The sequence below is a fragment of the Mus pahari genome, chromosome 10 (genome assembly GCF_900095145.1).
Source record: "Mus pahari chromosome 10, PAHARI_EIJ_v1.1, whole genome shotgun sequence".
Taxonomy (NCBI): Eukaryota; Metazoa; Chordata; class Mammalia; order Rodentia; family Muridae; genus Mus; species Mus pahari.
Window position 1 is genome coordinate 51,413,934 of NC_034599.1, and position 15,197 is coordinate 51,429,130.

General features: G+C 49.1%; 1 pseudogene; it reads left to right on the forward strand.

The window, feature by feature from the left end:
* Positions 1-10,447: 10,447 nt before the first annotated feature.
* On the forward strand, positions 10,448-11,026 carry LOC110328600 (annotated as a pseudogene).
* The last annotated feature ends 4,171 nt before the right edge of the window (positions 11,027-15,197 follow it).

The window sequence follows — 15,197 nt, forward strand, 5'->3', positions numbered from 1 at the left end:
GTGTAGCCCTGGCTGTCCTGGAACTCACTCTGTAGACCAGGCTGGCCTCGAACTCAGAAATCTGCCTGCCTCTGCCTCCTGAGTGCTGGGATTAAAGGCCTGCACCACCATACCCGGCCTAAGAATAAGTTTTATATACTGCCAGATGATAGTGGCACACTCCTTTAATCCCAGCCCTTGGAAGGCAGAGAGGCAGGAGTATTTATCTCTATGAGTTCAAGGCCAGCCTGGTCTATAGCACAAGTTCTAGGATGGCAGGGCTGTTATACAGGAAAACCCTGTTTTGAAAAAGAAGAGGAGGAGAAAGAAGAGGAAGGAAAGGAAGGGAGGGAGGGAGGGAGGGAGGGAGGGAAGGAGGAAAAAAAATCAAATTTTTTGTTGTCTTGGTTTTTTTTTAGATAGGATCTCACTATGTAACCCTGGCTGTGGCATGGAACTCAGTTGCTATATCAACTAGGCCAGCCTTGAACTAACAGAGATACACCTGCAGCTACTTTGGGAGTGCTTACTATAATAAACAGTTTGTTTAAAATGAATAAATAGAAAGACCATAAAGAACAGTAGCTGCCTAGTATTTGCTGGGGGAGAGCAGTGAGGACAATGGGGAAGGGCAAGCCTGCAGACGGGCTCTCGATGCTGTGCCCACTGGTGTTTTCTTTGTAGGAAACAGAACACGTCCTCTGGTCTGAGTGGGAAGACAGGGACAGGAAGCAGATGGCTGTCCCTCAGGGCCCAGGGCCAGCCTAGACAGGCTGCCTTCCCAGAAAAGCTCTATGATGGACCCAGGGCCTCTAGGTCTTGGGGACGCGGCTTTTGATTTACTTTCTGCCTTGCTTCTGTGGGCACTGTGCGAACTGGCCTGTGTGGGCCCTGCAACTTAAGGCGGGGAGTCACAGCCCCGCCCCTGACTTCCCGTGGGTCAGTCCCAGTGCACCAGCTACTGTTGGAGTTCACTGTCCTAGGGTAGCCAGGTGGCCAGGGTGCCAGCCACCTTCTAGTCTGGATTCTTCGTGTCCAGTTACACAGACGGAGACCCTGAGACAGAGAGACTGCGGTTAATTGTGCTAGGCCCTTCCTAGCCAGTGGTAGTGACAAAACTGGGCCAAGGCACCTGGTTCCCGCTCAAGACTAACAATGTACCTCAAGTCCCTTGTTCCTTTGAGCTTCCCTGAGCTGGGGAAGACTTCAGAAGACCATGGGCCTCAAGTTTTCCAGAATTTCTCTCTGTGCTGAAGCGGGAAGAGTGAGCAGAAAGGGGCGTGGCTTTTCTCCACTGTAGCCTGCTCTGCCTGCGCTCCTTTAGTCCGGGAGAACCTGACCCAGTGATGAGAGGCCCCCAGGCTCCTCCACAAGCCAGCCTGGTTGCACTCAGCTGGGAATCAGCCTTGGCTTTGAAGTCAAAGCTGGCCAACAGAGCAGCCACTGGAAAGCCATGCCAGTTCTCCATCTGTGAAATGGGCTCCTAACACCCCACCCCTGATCTGACCGACAGAGGGAGTATGCCATCCACTTGCCCAAACTGCGGCTGAGAGGGACCAGAATCCTGACTCCTCTTGCAGAGACCTAGCGAGCAGCAGCCAACAGGGGGGTATTGAGTGCCTGTGCTCTCTAGGAAAAGCTGGGTGTGGGTGGTCTGGATGGTGGCCCCACCTTGCAGGACCCACCCAGTCACGGGTCTTCATAGGCACTGCCCAGACTTTTAACCATCTACAGGACAAAGGAAATAGCAGGTCCTCACAAGACCGGCTTTGTGAGTGGTAGGAGGGGCTTTTTTTTTTTTTTTTTTTTTTGCCAGTGACAAAGAAATGGGAGTGTGTGTGTGTGTGTGGGGGGGGTGTTTCTGTCACTGTCCCCAGCAAGATTTAATGCTTTTCCACAGCTTAGGCCCCCAGGGCTTCCTTGACAAGCCGAAAAGGAAAGGCAAAGGCACTCCATGGTCCCCATCCCAGCAGCCCCTGGGCTGTCCCCTGCCAGCTACTGGCTTCAAGGTCAGGCTGCCGCTGAATGACCTTGAAAGCTTCCTGCAGCCCCTGGCGTGCCTCCTCTCTCAGAGCTCGCTGCGCTCCATCACATTAAGAGGCTGTTAAAAGTGCGTGTCTGGTTGGCTGCCTCTGTGGCCTGCGATCGATGGATGGCGGATCTGGGGCTAGTTCAGTTCAGGGACAAGCCTCTGCAATAGGAGTGGATCTGCCCTGAGGATCCAGGCCCAGGGGACCTCCTGGAAGCTTTCTTACCCAGATATTTCTACAAGGATGGCCATGGGAGGGAGAAAAAGAAAAAAAAAAAAAAACTTGTCAGGGTGGAGAGGCACATTATATCTCTAAAAGGTACCTACCTCCTACTGTTGTGTTGCTGAGTGTGTACAGCAAGAGTCACACTGAATCAGGACTGGGCATGAGATCAGATGAGTCAGGAGAACGAACTCATTTGTCAGGGTCTTCATAGCATCCTTACAAAACAGGGCTACCACCTACTGATCTTGTGTTGCAGCTGGGGAAACGGGACAAAGAGAGGTTAAATAACTTATTTCAGGTCACACCACTGGTTAAGGGGCAGTAGAACCCAATAAGTCTAATTTATAGACCCAGAGCTCCCTGTAGAGGCTGGGCATGGCTCATGCTGCTCCCAGAGAAGAGGCAAAGATAACACCTTCATAGCAATGCCAAGAGAGAAACAGAATCATTTTTATGTTAAATCAAAGAACTAAGGGTCAGAAAGGTTATGACAGGACTCCAATGGCACGAGGCAAATGGATGAGGAAGTCTGAGGGAGCAGGAAGGTGGCCCAACACTACCTGCAGCAGCAGGAAGAGTGCCCACCTCCTTTAGGTACCACCTACTCAGATATGTGAGGATGCTGCAGAAAAGAATTCCAACATGAGTGGAGCAGAAGCAAAGTCAGTAAGTTTACAAAGATAAGATAGAGTTCACATTAGGCTTCGGATGGGGGCGGGTGGGTCGAGAAGACATGAGCAGGATTACTGGGTATTAATAAGGAGTTTATTGAAAGAATTACTAACACCAGGGACAGACAGCATGGCAGGGCCTCTGAAGAGAGTCAGAGCCTGCATGGCAGATGGAGCCCCTTCTTACACCTTTTGAGGAAGGGGAGGTCCACAGAAAAAAGCCTGAAGTCACACGTTGGAATTGCCGGAGAAGAGGGTGGGGAGCAGGATTTGGTACCCATTGGATGGTGAGATGTTGCACCAGCAAGGACTGGTTAGCTCGAGGACTCACACACAGTGTCCCAGCAGAGTGATGTCAGTAGCTTATGTGCTATGTGGTGGGGGAGGGGCTTCTGAAGAGCGAGACATACTTAAGGTTTCTCTATTTGGGTATAATATATATGTTTCTGTGTTTGGTTGGTTGGTTTGGTTTTCCTATTTCTTCTGACAGAGTCTCATATATCTCAGGCTGACTTCAAACTTTCTATGTAGCCAACAATGCCTTTGAATTCCTGTTCTTCCTTTATCTCTCTCCAGAGTACTGGGATCGGAGGATCTTATATTCCACAGTATGCCACTCGCAGACTCTTTAAAGATGTGTTTTTTGAATGCATGTGAGCACACTGTCTTTGTCTTCAGACACACCGGAAGAGGGCGTCAGATCCCATTACAGATGGTTGTGAGCCACCATGTGGTTGCTGGGAATTTGAACTTAACCACTGAGCCATCTCTCCAGGCCTCTCCAACCCTCTCCAACTCTTTAAAATGCACTCCCTTACAAAGTTTCTCTCTTCTCCTCTGAAGTCTGACACTAGGAGGGCTAGGACCTCACAGCCTTGCTCAACATGGACTCTCTCCCAGCATAGAACATGTGATGCCTGACACAGGTGCTGGATAAGGACCTGGGCAGTAAATAACAGAGATAGGTACTGGGAGCCTCAGAGCAGAAGACGCTAGCCTTTGCTTGGGGGTCAGACAACAAAACATGGGAAGACACGGGTCAGAGCTTCGCTTCTTCCTTGTCCTGGTGGGGTGCTGAAAGCACACAGGCTCTCATAGGCTTAGCTGTCCCACTGTACCTATGCCCTGCATCTTCATCACTGACAGTGTTTGAAGACATGGTTTCTGCAGCCAGGATGGGTAGATGGTGCTCCCACATGATGCACCTGCCTTTTCTAGCCCTCCGCAGCTCCCTCTCTCCACAGACGGAGCCTGCGTGCACAAACTAGCGTGCGGCTTAGGACGTGGTCTCCTTCGCTCAGCTTCCAGCTTTGGAATGTCCTTGGCTATCTCTGTGGAGGGAGGAGGAACACACTCAGGCAGAGGTCCACAGAGATCCACAGAGGTCCACAGAGATACCAGGGACCTTGAGGGCCAGAGAGGTAAAGAAGCCTATTAGACAGTGTAAAGACTTCCTTTACCCACCACCTACTGTGATTCTGACATGCTTCTGGAAGGTTCCATCACATGGCTCTCTGTGTGTCCTGAGGGAAAAGCATTGACCACCCCCTTCTCAGTGAAGAAGCAGAGGCTCAGAGAGGTGCCACTCACTTTAGTCACTGTGACAAAAATCCCTGAGGAAGAAGAGGTTTGTTCGGCTCATGGTTTCAGGGGTTTCAGTTCCCCTACCCCCATCAGCTGCTGCAGTTGCTTATAGCCACAGTGAGGCAAGCATCCAGGCAGGAGGCTACTGAGAAGAAAAGCCGCTTGTCCCTTGGTGGAGGGGCGGCGGGGGGTGGGGTGTTGCGTGGTACACAGAAGAGATCAGGGGTAAATACATCCCACAGGGTGGTCGTCCCCTCTGCCAATAAAATCCCACTTCCTCCAATGAGATCCCCCCCTCCTCCAACAAGACTCCACCTCCTCCAACAGTACCCCACCTCCTAGTTTCCACCACCTTCCAATAATACCAAGGATCTATGGATCAGTCAACAGGATAATCCAGTGATAGGATCAGAGCTCTCACAATGCACATGCTTCCCAGGAGCCCCAGCTCTCAACACTGCGTGGGAACAAAGCCCAGGGTTTGGGGGAACAGATCACAGCAAACCATCACAGCAGTCCCTGGGTACTTAGAGCAAGGAAGTAAAAGCCGGGGTTGGACCTCTTCTGCTAGCCCCCAGGGCCTACATCCTTCTCTGTTTAATTAGAAGTTGCTGGGCAGGCAGCAGTAGTGCACACCTTTAATCTCAGCACTCAGAGAGCAGAGGCAGGTGGATCTCTGTGAGTTCAGGGCCAGCCTGGTCTACAGAGTGAGTTCCAGGACAGCCAAGGCTATACAGAGAAACTCTGCCAGGGTAGAGGGTAGGGGAGAAGTTGCTGTCTCCAAAATGATATCAGATAAGCTAGAGACTCAGACCCATGAGGAGGGACAGTGAACACAGGCCACAACCAGGAATATGAATCTTCTGATAGCAGGAGTGGAAGGAAAAATTTTGGAACTCTTTCTAGGAACCAGCATCATGCCTGGTGCTTTGTGGGGTTCATCTCCAACATTTGGGAGTGTCATCAGGGAAAATAAACCCACAGTTTTGGCTAACTGTGGGGATGTAGCCGTGTGACCCCATGTTGCAAGAGGAGGCTTCAAGCTGAGAGGTGAGGCTGTGTTCTTTCTGAGGCTCAGCTCCTGGCCACTCACTGACTGGGTAACGTCTGCGTCTAACCTGGGTATGTGCCTCTGAGCCAGGGCTGAAGTTGGCCACAATAAGCTGAGCAGATTGTAAACACCACTCCCAGATTGTTCTACAATCATATTTGTAGTGTTCATTCCATTCTCCCTACCCTTTTTTATCAAGTCATCTCTGACGTCCCTGTCAATCCAGGTGCCTGAGGCTGAACAAGTCTGCCACATCGGAGGGAGCGAAGGAAGATCTGCCGAAGGAGGCTCTGGAAGTAAGCCCTCAGCCAGAGCCAAAGAGAGAAAACACCCAGAATGTAGGACAGCCTTCCAAAGGGATGCTTATGCTGAAGATAGGGGTGCGAGTGGGGACCCGGAGATGCCACAGTCTCTCCACCCACCCACTAAACACACTGAACCACTACTTGCGCCACAAAATGTCCCAGATGCTTGCTGACATCAGCAACAGCATCAGAGGTTGGGGAGGGACCACCAATCTAGCCACATCACTGAGCTTTTGGTCCTCAGTTTCCCCTTTGAGAACAGAGGGAGCTGGCCCTTCAGTCTGATGAGGATTTTCATTCCTACATGGCATCCTGGCAGGACAGATGAAGGCGGGTCTTTCCTTCCTCCCCAGAATCTGGATTGGTGTCGCCAACTCCCTCCCTCCACCCTGCTGCCTTCCCCACCTCAGCCTGAAGTTATTAGTTTAGGTTCATTTAGGATGAGCTTAGCAACCCCACACCCCTGGAACCTGGAAGCTTAGAGCGCAAGCTGTCTGGCAAATGGAAATTCAATTGCTTTAATATACAGACTATTTTGCTGCAGCCGAACTCGAGCCTCTTATTAAGAATCTGATGGAATTTCTAAACAGGGAGAGAGGCCCCGAGGAGGGGGCATCGCCCAGCACACACCAACATTGCTCTTGACATATTTATGGCTCCAATAAAATCTCCCATCTGGTATATTTTAAAATAAAATTGAAAATTTATCACTTTCCCGGAGTCGGTTTGTCGTTCTCCCCAGGAGGAGATAGCCAGCTCGAGATTACAGGCGGGGCGGCTGCTAGCAGGCGGTGAGAGGTTAGACCGGGCTCGGATTTAAATTTCAATACTTTCCCTATTACAGCTGTCTGAACTGGGAAAATTACTAGGGAGAAGCTGGCCAGCTCCTTCTGTTTCTCAAAGCGTCCACTTGACTCTCTGCTGGGTCCACGGGATGCTCTTCGCCCTACTCTGAAGGGTTTGGAGGGACTGAGCCCTTCCAGCCTGGAGCTCAACCTTGTCCCTACATGCAGGGCTAGAATCCAGACATCAACTCTCCTTGATAGGGTTCAGGGAGCAGGGTCAGAACTCAGACTGGTCCGGGAAAGGGTGTCAGAGTTCATTCTGAAGCTACGATGAAGCCGGGTGTAGTGATGTGCGCCCGTGACCTCAGCACTTGGGACGTGTAGGTGGGAAGAGCAGTTCAAGAATCATCGTCAGCCACAGATCAGATTCAAGGCCAGCTAGGGTTACAGGAGACCCTATCAAAGACAAATGAACTACTAAATAAATACGTATGTCTGGGAGCTGGAGAGATAGCTCAGCGGTTAAGAGCACTGACTGCTCTTCCAGAGGTCCTGAGTTCAATTCCCAGCAACCACATGGTGGTTCACAACCATCTATAATGCCTTCTTCTGGTGTGTCTGAAGACAGTGACAGTGTACTCTCATATATAAAATAAGTAAATCTTAAAAAAAAAATACACATGTCTAACCTAGATTGATGGTATATGCCTTTAATTCTAGAACTGCAGAGGCAGGGGCAGGCAGATCTCTTTGAGTTTGAGGCCAGCCTGGCCTATATACAGAGTTCTAGAATAACCAGTCATATAGAGAGACCTTCTCTCAAAAACAAACAAACAAACACAAACAGGTCTGGAAAGATTACTCAGTGATTACAAGAGCTGCTGCTCTTCCAGAGGACCCGAGTTCTGTTCCCAGCACCCACATCAAGTGTCTTACAACTGTCTGTAACTCCAGCTCCAAGGCTCTGTCACCCTTTTCTGGTCTCCAAGGACAGAGACACTTAAAACTAAACAGATAAATAAAATAAATTAATCTCTATTTTAAAGAAAAGGAAAAGGTAAAATTGAGATCTCATGTGTTGCTCATGTCATGATCATGGCTCCATCTGTAAGCAATGCCAGGCCTCAGGTACTGTCTATGATCAAGTTTAGGCCACAAACAGAACAAGGTTTATATGTTGTCATTGTAGAAGTTAATCTATATTTCTGACCCCATTTTCTCCTCAGTTGAAATGTATCACCTGCCTGATGCTTCAGGCCATGCAGAGGAATTTGACCCTCACCACAGTCTGCATATAAACATAAACATGTAATGTATATAGTTGAGTAGGGTTCTTACTTAACCCGAGCTGGTCTCCAACTCACTAAATAGCCAAAGATGACCTTGAACTTCTGTACTGTCTGTCTCTACCTTCCAAGTGCAAGGAATAAAGACAAGAATGCTGCAGAAATTAAGGAGCCCATCCAGCCTTGGGTCAGGATCACTCCTGACTCAAACCAGTTCCCAGGATACAGAGGGACGAGAGAGCAAGGGCAGACACCCTCACTACAGATTCTGTAATATAGGCTCTAGGCTACCAGATCCTATGAATTGTCACACCCAGACCACAAATCCACAGTAACCAAGTGGGCCACTTTTCCTCACAGGACATTCCCACCCCCGAGGTCACACAGTGTTTCCTTGAAATGCAAGACCCTTCTGTCCCCTGGGCTGCCAAGGAGTCAGCTTGGTGACAGCTCATCAACCACATGGCACAGAATCGCCCTTCTCTGAAACCTGTAAGCAGGGACCTCCTGTCTCCATGTGGGCCTGATCTCTCCTCAGTGCCCACCATCCAGCTGTTTGTCTGTTGTGTTACTATCTCATCTCATAAGTCTTCCTCACAAAACACAATCTGCTTCAGTATCCTCTGGAATCTCAAGTCTGAACCCTTTCATCCAGTCTGTCTCTGTCTCTGTCTCTGTCTCTGTCTCTCCATGTCAAGGGTTTCTATGTGTAGCTTTGGCTATCCTGGAACTCACTTTGTAGACAAGGCTGGCCTTGAACCCACAGACCTTTGCCTTTGGCTCCCTAGTACTGGGAGTAAAGGCGTGGGCTACCATGGCCCATCTATTCTCTTTTTACTTTGGTATGTCTTAGTCAGTGTCCCATTGCTGTGAAGAGACTCCATGAGCACAACTCTTTTCAAAGAAGTCATTTAATTGGGCTTGCTGACAGTTTCAGAGGCTCAGTCCATTATCAGCATGGCAGGAAGCACGGCAGCATGCAGGCGACATGATGTTGGAGGAGTAGTTGAGAGTTTTAAATCTGGATCCATGGACAGAAGGAAGAGGGCCACTGAGCCTGGCTTGGGCTCTTGAGACCTCAAAGTCCACCCCAGGGACACACTTCCTCCAACATGGCCACACCTCCTAATCCTTTTAAATAGTGTCATTCCCTGGTGGCCAAGCATCTCAATCTATGAGCACTTCTTATTCAGAGTACCACAGTATCATAACCTTAATTTTATTCTAGGGGCATTTAAACGATTATACTTCCCAGCTTCCCTTGAAGTCAGGCAAGGTCAAGGAGATACTGTCAAAGGAATGAACTGGTTAGGACTCCGGGGAGATTCTGCACTAGGGAGACAAATAAAGATCATGGCTCTGTCCACTTCGCTGATTCTTGCGGACTCCCTGGAATGAAGACAGGTTGGGGCCTGGCAGCCATTTTGGAAATAAAAGCGACATTGAAGATGACCAAATGTAGAGGGTACTGCTACTGGACATCACATGTAGAGGGTACTGCTACTGGACATCACGTGTAGAGGGTACTGCTACTGGACATCACATGTAGAGGGTACTGCTACTGGGCATCACATGTAGAGGGTACTGCTACTGGACATCACATGTAGAGGGTACTGCTACTGGGCATCACGTGTAGAGGGTACTGCTACTGGGCATCACATGTAGAGGGTATTGTTACTGGGCATCACGTGTAGAGGGTACTGCTACTGGACATCACGTGTAGAGGGTACTGCTACTGGGCATCACATGTAGAGGGTACTGCTACTGGGCATCACATGTAGAGGATACTGCTACTGGGCATCACATGTAGAGGGTACTGCTATTGGACATCACATGTAGAGGGTACTGCTATTGGACATCACATGTAGAGGGTACTGCTACTGGGTATCACATGTAGAGGGTACTGCTACTGGACATCTCAGGGAGGCTCTCTTGGAGGCGCAGGTTATCTGTGTTCTCTCTTTGAACCCTTAGTCTCATTATTAAAATAATTTAAGAATGGACTCAAAAGGAAGCACAAAAACAATTAGTTTAAAAGAAAAGCTCATAGCCAGGAATGGTGTCCCATGTCTTGAATTCCAGCACTCCTAGAAGCAGAGGCAGGAGGGTCTCTATGAGTTCAAGGACAGCCTGGTCTGCATAGGGAGATCCAGAACAGTCAGGACTTCATGGAGACATAGTGTCTCAAAAGTTCAAAATGGAAAAAAACAAAATAAAACCAAACAAACCTAGAAATCTGTAAATCTTAAATGTGCCCAGAGAGGAGGATGGAGAAGAAAGCCACGCCATCTGTAAGTGTGTGTGTGTGTGTGTGTGTGTGTGTAGGGGAGGTGGAGGATAACTCCAGAGAACAAAGAGTGAAACTCCTAAAGTATGCGCATCTGAAAGAAAGAGGCAGGCAGTCCTGCTAGAAAGAGTGGGCCCTACCTCCTACTCTTGATCTGTTGAGCGTGACAGAAATCGGGGTGCGAGAAGAGAGGAACATCTCCAGATCTCTACAGGATTAATTCATTAAGAAAAAATTAATGAACATGCAAAAGTCTTGTGACGAGAACCAAGGAACACCCCAGAACACACCAAAAGCAGATGAAGGCCATCCTTCAAGAAGATCCACCACAGCGAGCAGAAGAAACTCTTCAGGCTTCTGGAGAAAATGTGAGGGAGGAAACTGAAGGGAGCCATAGAGGAGAACCCGCTGAACCCAGCCCGGAGCCTAAAGAGGTGTCCCGTGAGGCATCTGAACCCTGCGGAAGGGAGAGGAGGCGTAGGTGAGTTGGAAAGGCTTAGGGAAGAGCTAAGAAGAGTAAGAAACAAGTTCATGTGGATGCATTGGAAGAAAGACATTCCCGAAGCCCTCCTTACCCTGTGTGCTTCAGGCCTTGAAATCGTTTTTTTTTCTCTGATTCTGAAATGTGGCTGCTGCTTTCTTTCTCTTAGCATTTTCTGATGTATCTTTGAACTTCATCTTACTTTTAATAATAATTACCTGGCGGTATTTTCTGTTATATAGTTTCGTTGTTACCAGCATCTCATTGGATTTTGGATTTTTGACCCATTTTCCACGTTTATCTTTCAGTTGGAAAGTTTCACACTTATGCATGGAAATATATAATTAGCAGATCGAGGAGCAGTGTATTTAGGATCTGCTCACACAGATAGGAAAATTCCTAATTATGTGTGTACATGTATAATTCTATGTATCAAAAAACTTAAAAAAAAAAAGAAAGAAAAGAACGAGGCAGGAAAAAAAGAGAAAAAGATATGTTGTGGAGCTGGAGAGATGGCTCAGTAGTTTCAGAAGTCCTGAGTTCAAATCTCAGCAACCACATGATGGCTCACAATCATCTGTAATGGGATCTGATGCCCTCTTCGGGGATGTCTGAAGACAGCTACAGTGTACTCACATATAATAAAATAAATAAATCTTAAAAAAAATTTCAGCTGGACAGTGGTGGCACATGCCTTTAATCCCAGCATTTAGGAGGCAGAGGCAGGCAGATTTCTGAGTTCGAGGCCAGCCTTGTCTATAGAATGAGTTCCAGGACAGCCAGGGCTACACAGAGAAACCCTGTCTCGAAAAAAACTAAAAGAACAAATAAATAAATAAAAATAGAAAATAAATGTTTTGCCTACTGAGTTAGGACACAGAAGAATGTGTAGATCTAACACAACCTCACAGCTCACAGCAGCCTCATGGTCACCATACAGAGGGCAAGGATTCCAGCAAAGAAAAGTTTATTATCTTACTAAAGGCATCAACATTCCCCTCAAGTCTTTAGCATGACTCAAGGCCAATTAGCAGCTGAGCTGTAGTCCCTTGGCCTGGTGACTGACCAGTCCAACTGGATTGGTTCTTAGGGGAGGAGACAAAGTCTCCACCAAGATGTCGCAGATTCCTTTAGGCTAGGAGGAAAGGAATGCTAATTGTGCTGAACTGCTGTAGCCTTGACTCCACCCTGGACCCGCACCTTCATTTCCTCACCCCGTGTAGTGTCTGAGCGTGGAGAATGCCTTCTGAAAATGTAATGGGACATGGCAATGAAGCCCAGCTACTCTGTCTAGGTGGCTAAGAGTGGATCTCTGCCCCCAGCAGGCCAATCAAAACAAACCAGGGAAGATGTTCTGTTGTTAGCACAGGGTACCACTCATGATTCCAGCTCCCGAGTAGCTAAAGGAGGCAGGGCCAGCCAGGGGAGAGCTAATTTTCAGACAAGGCTAGGAGAGCTGCTTGGGGTAAGAGGAGAGGACTAGGGACTTGGTGGGTGGGGAAGGTTCACAGGTTTGGGGCTGCCACGTGGAGCCCCTCACATAAGTTGTAGGGTGTGGTGCAGAGGATTGCTCAGTGAATAAAGTGTTTGTTGCAGAAGCGTGAAGACCCAACCAAGTTTAGCTCCTTAGCACCCAGATCATAAAAATTCCAGCTCTGAAGAGGTAGAGGCAAGAGCCCTAGCACTCCCTGGCTGGAGAGTCTAGCTGAATCAGTTCAGTTCCCGGTTCAGCAAGAGACCCTGTCTAAAAAATACAGTGTAGCGAAGCACAGTGGTACATGACTTTACTAGCAACACTGGGAGGCAGAGGCAGGTGGATCTCTTTGAGTTCAAGGCCAGCCAGGGCTATATTGTGAGCCCCCCCATATGTACCTGTGCATTTATACACACGCAGACAGACCCTCTACACATGCACATGCACACGACTCATACGTGATGCAAGCAGCCTTGTCCTCCCCAGACGCTCCTTGACCTTCATCCAGCGCTAAAGGTCCCAGGGTGAGGGGCTTCTTTCTGTTCTCAGGACCCCATATTTTCCCCCATTCCTTGCTCACTCACACTTTGCGCCATTTTGAGATGCTGCTGTCTAGCTGATCACTACACCCCATAGGGGACTGTCTCTGTACTCCATAGGGGATTGCCACTGTATCCTATAGTGGACAATCACCTTACCCTACAGGAGGCTGTCATTGTACTCTACAGGGGACTGTCACTGCACCCTATAGGAAACTGTCACCACAGCCTTACAGAGGTCTTGTGGTCTATTTTGGAAGAAAGTGGTTACCCTAGAGACGGAGATGGAAGCCAAGCCTCTTGCATGAGAAGCTATTGTTTTCCCATGGAGTGTCGCCTTGGAGGGCCATTGCTTTTCCATAAGAAGTCATACTTGGACAGCAAGGCCCCAGCTGAGGGCAACTACTCACTCACCTCCCAGTGCCAGGCAAGACAGAGATTCTCTCTCCACAAAGTGGGTAGAGGACATGATGGAGGGGGTCCAGGGTGGCGTCATGGCCATGGTGTCCAGAACCCTTGACTGAGGTTTCCCTTGAGGCTCCTGAACTCAGCACCCCCAGACCTCGGTCTGTCTGTCCATGTTATAGAAGCCAGACCTGGCCTTTGAATTCTTCTTCAGCATCTGGGTCCTAAGATTCTCTTCCTATTTATTAGTGACTTCCTATTGCTGTGATAAAATATCTTTGTTTTTTGAGACAGGGTTTCTCTTGTGTAGCCCCAGCTGTCCTGGAACTCACTCTGTAGACCAGGCTGGCCTCGAATTCAGAAATCCGCCTACCTCTGCCTCCCAAGTGCGGGATTAAAGGAGTCACTACCACTGCCCAGCGTGATAAAATATCTTGAGCAAGGGAATGTATAAAGAGTTTGGGGTGAGGGGGGCTTACAGTTCCAGAGGGAACCCTGACCACTGCCCTTCAAAGCGGGAATCAAAGCAATGAGCAGCAGCCCTGGCGGCCAGAGTAGGAAACTGGGAGCTCACATCTCAACCATAAGCAGGAAGCAGAGTCACCTGGAAGTGGTATAAGGCTTTTAATCTCAAAGCCACCCCTGCCCCCCCCCCCCCGGGATGTATGTTCTCCATCGAGGCTGCACCTAAATCTTCCTAAACAGCTGTACCTACTGGGGACCAAAGTTTCAAAAGCCTGAGATTTTTTTGGGGGGGGGCGGGGGGCATTTTCCTTTTAATCACCACACCAGTTTTGTTTTTCAAGGAAATGGCTGGGAACTGACAAAGGCACGCAGTCCCTCTTCGCCCGGAAGCTCCCAAGGGTGGGATTCATGCCTGCCCCTCCCTGGAGCTGTGAGATGGTTGGGTGGAAGAGCCCCTCCCAGAACCACAGTGCAGTAGGTAGGGAACTGCACAGGAGAGACTCCAGGCCTGCTCCTGCCTCTCTCCAGAAGAAACTCAACACCCCAGGTCCAGACTGTCACAAGCCCAGGCCAAGGCTTTGCCATAGGAGGTCATTTAAATGCCATCCTCTGGGCTTGTGTGTGTGTGTGTGGGGGGGGCTGTTTGTACACAGTGTAGAGGCGCAGGTGGTCCCCACAAAAAACTGGAAGCTGTCTGCTGGGATTTTGTGAGGCTCCATCTGCATTGCTGATGAAGCCTCTGAGAGACTAGAGTGAAAACAGGGTTTAATTTCACAAAGGCCAATTCAGAGGCACGTTTCCGGTCCTGCCCAGAGCGCCAGCATCTGTGTGGGAGAACCTGACTCTTAGCTGGCCAGAGACCACACAGGTCCAGGCAAAGTCAAAGGGGTGCGTACGCGTGCCTACTAGCAAACTCCCTGTATACCCGTGTGCATATCCACACTCAGAGAGAGAGAAGGTCTGGGCCTACATGTGAGTCAGGAAATTGCATCTATTCTGTGAGACCGTACCACGGGCCAGTGGGGAGTTAGTGCACTCTGGAAGAGGGGCTTCTACCCCAGCCTTGGGAGTTCAGGGAGGGCTTCCTGGAAGAAATGACTCCTCACAGAGCGGCACAATCTAATGTAGCAACCACCAACCACGTGTATCCATTTACGTTCAAATTAATGAAACCAACTTCAAATTCAGTTCCTCGGGCTAGGGAGGTGGATCTAAACTGCTTGAAGGGCAAGCATGGAGACCTGAGTTTAACCCTCAGCACCCATGTAAAATACCACAGGCTCAGACGTGTGCATGTGCACTCTCAGCGCTGGAGAGGCAGAGAGGGCATGTATGGAGTTTACTGGCCAGCCTGTGGAGTTGAGTTGGTGAGTTCAGGGTTCAGTGAGAGACCCTGTCTCAAAAAACAAGGTGAAAAGCAATAGAGGAAGATGCCTACTTGATGCTGACCTCTGGCCTTTACACACGTATACAGACAGACACACACAGGTGCGCACACACACACACACACACATGCTTCATTTGCACAGCCACGCTTTTTTTTTTTTTTTTTTTGGTTTTTTGAGACAGGGTTTCTCTGTGTAGCCCTGGCTGTCCTGGATCCTGGAACTCACTTTGTAGACCAGGCTGG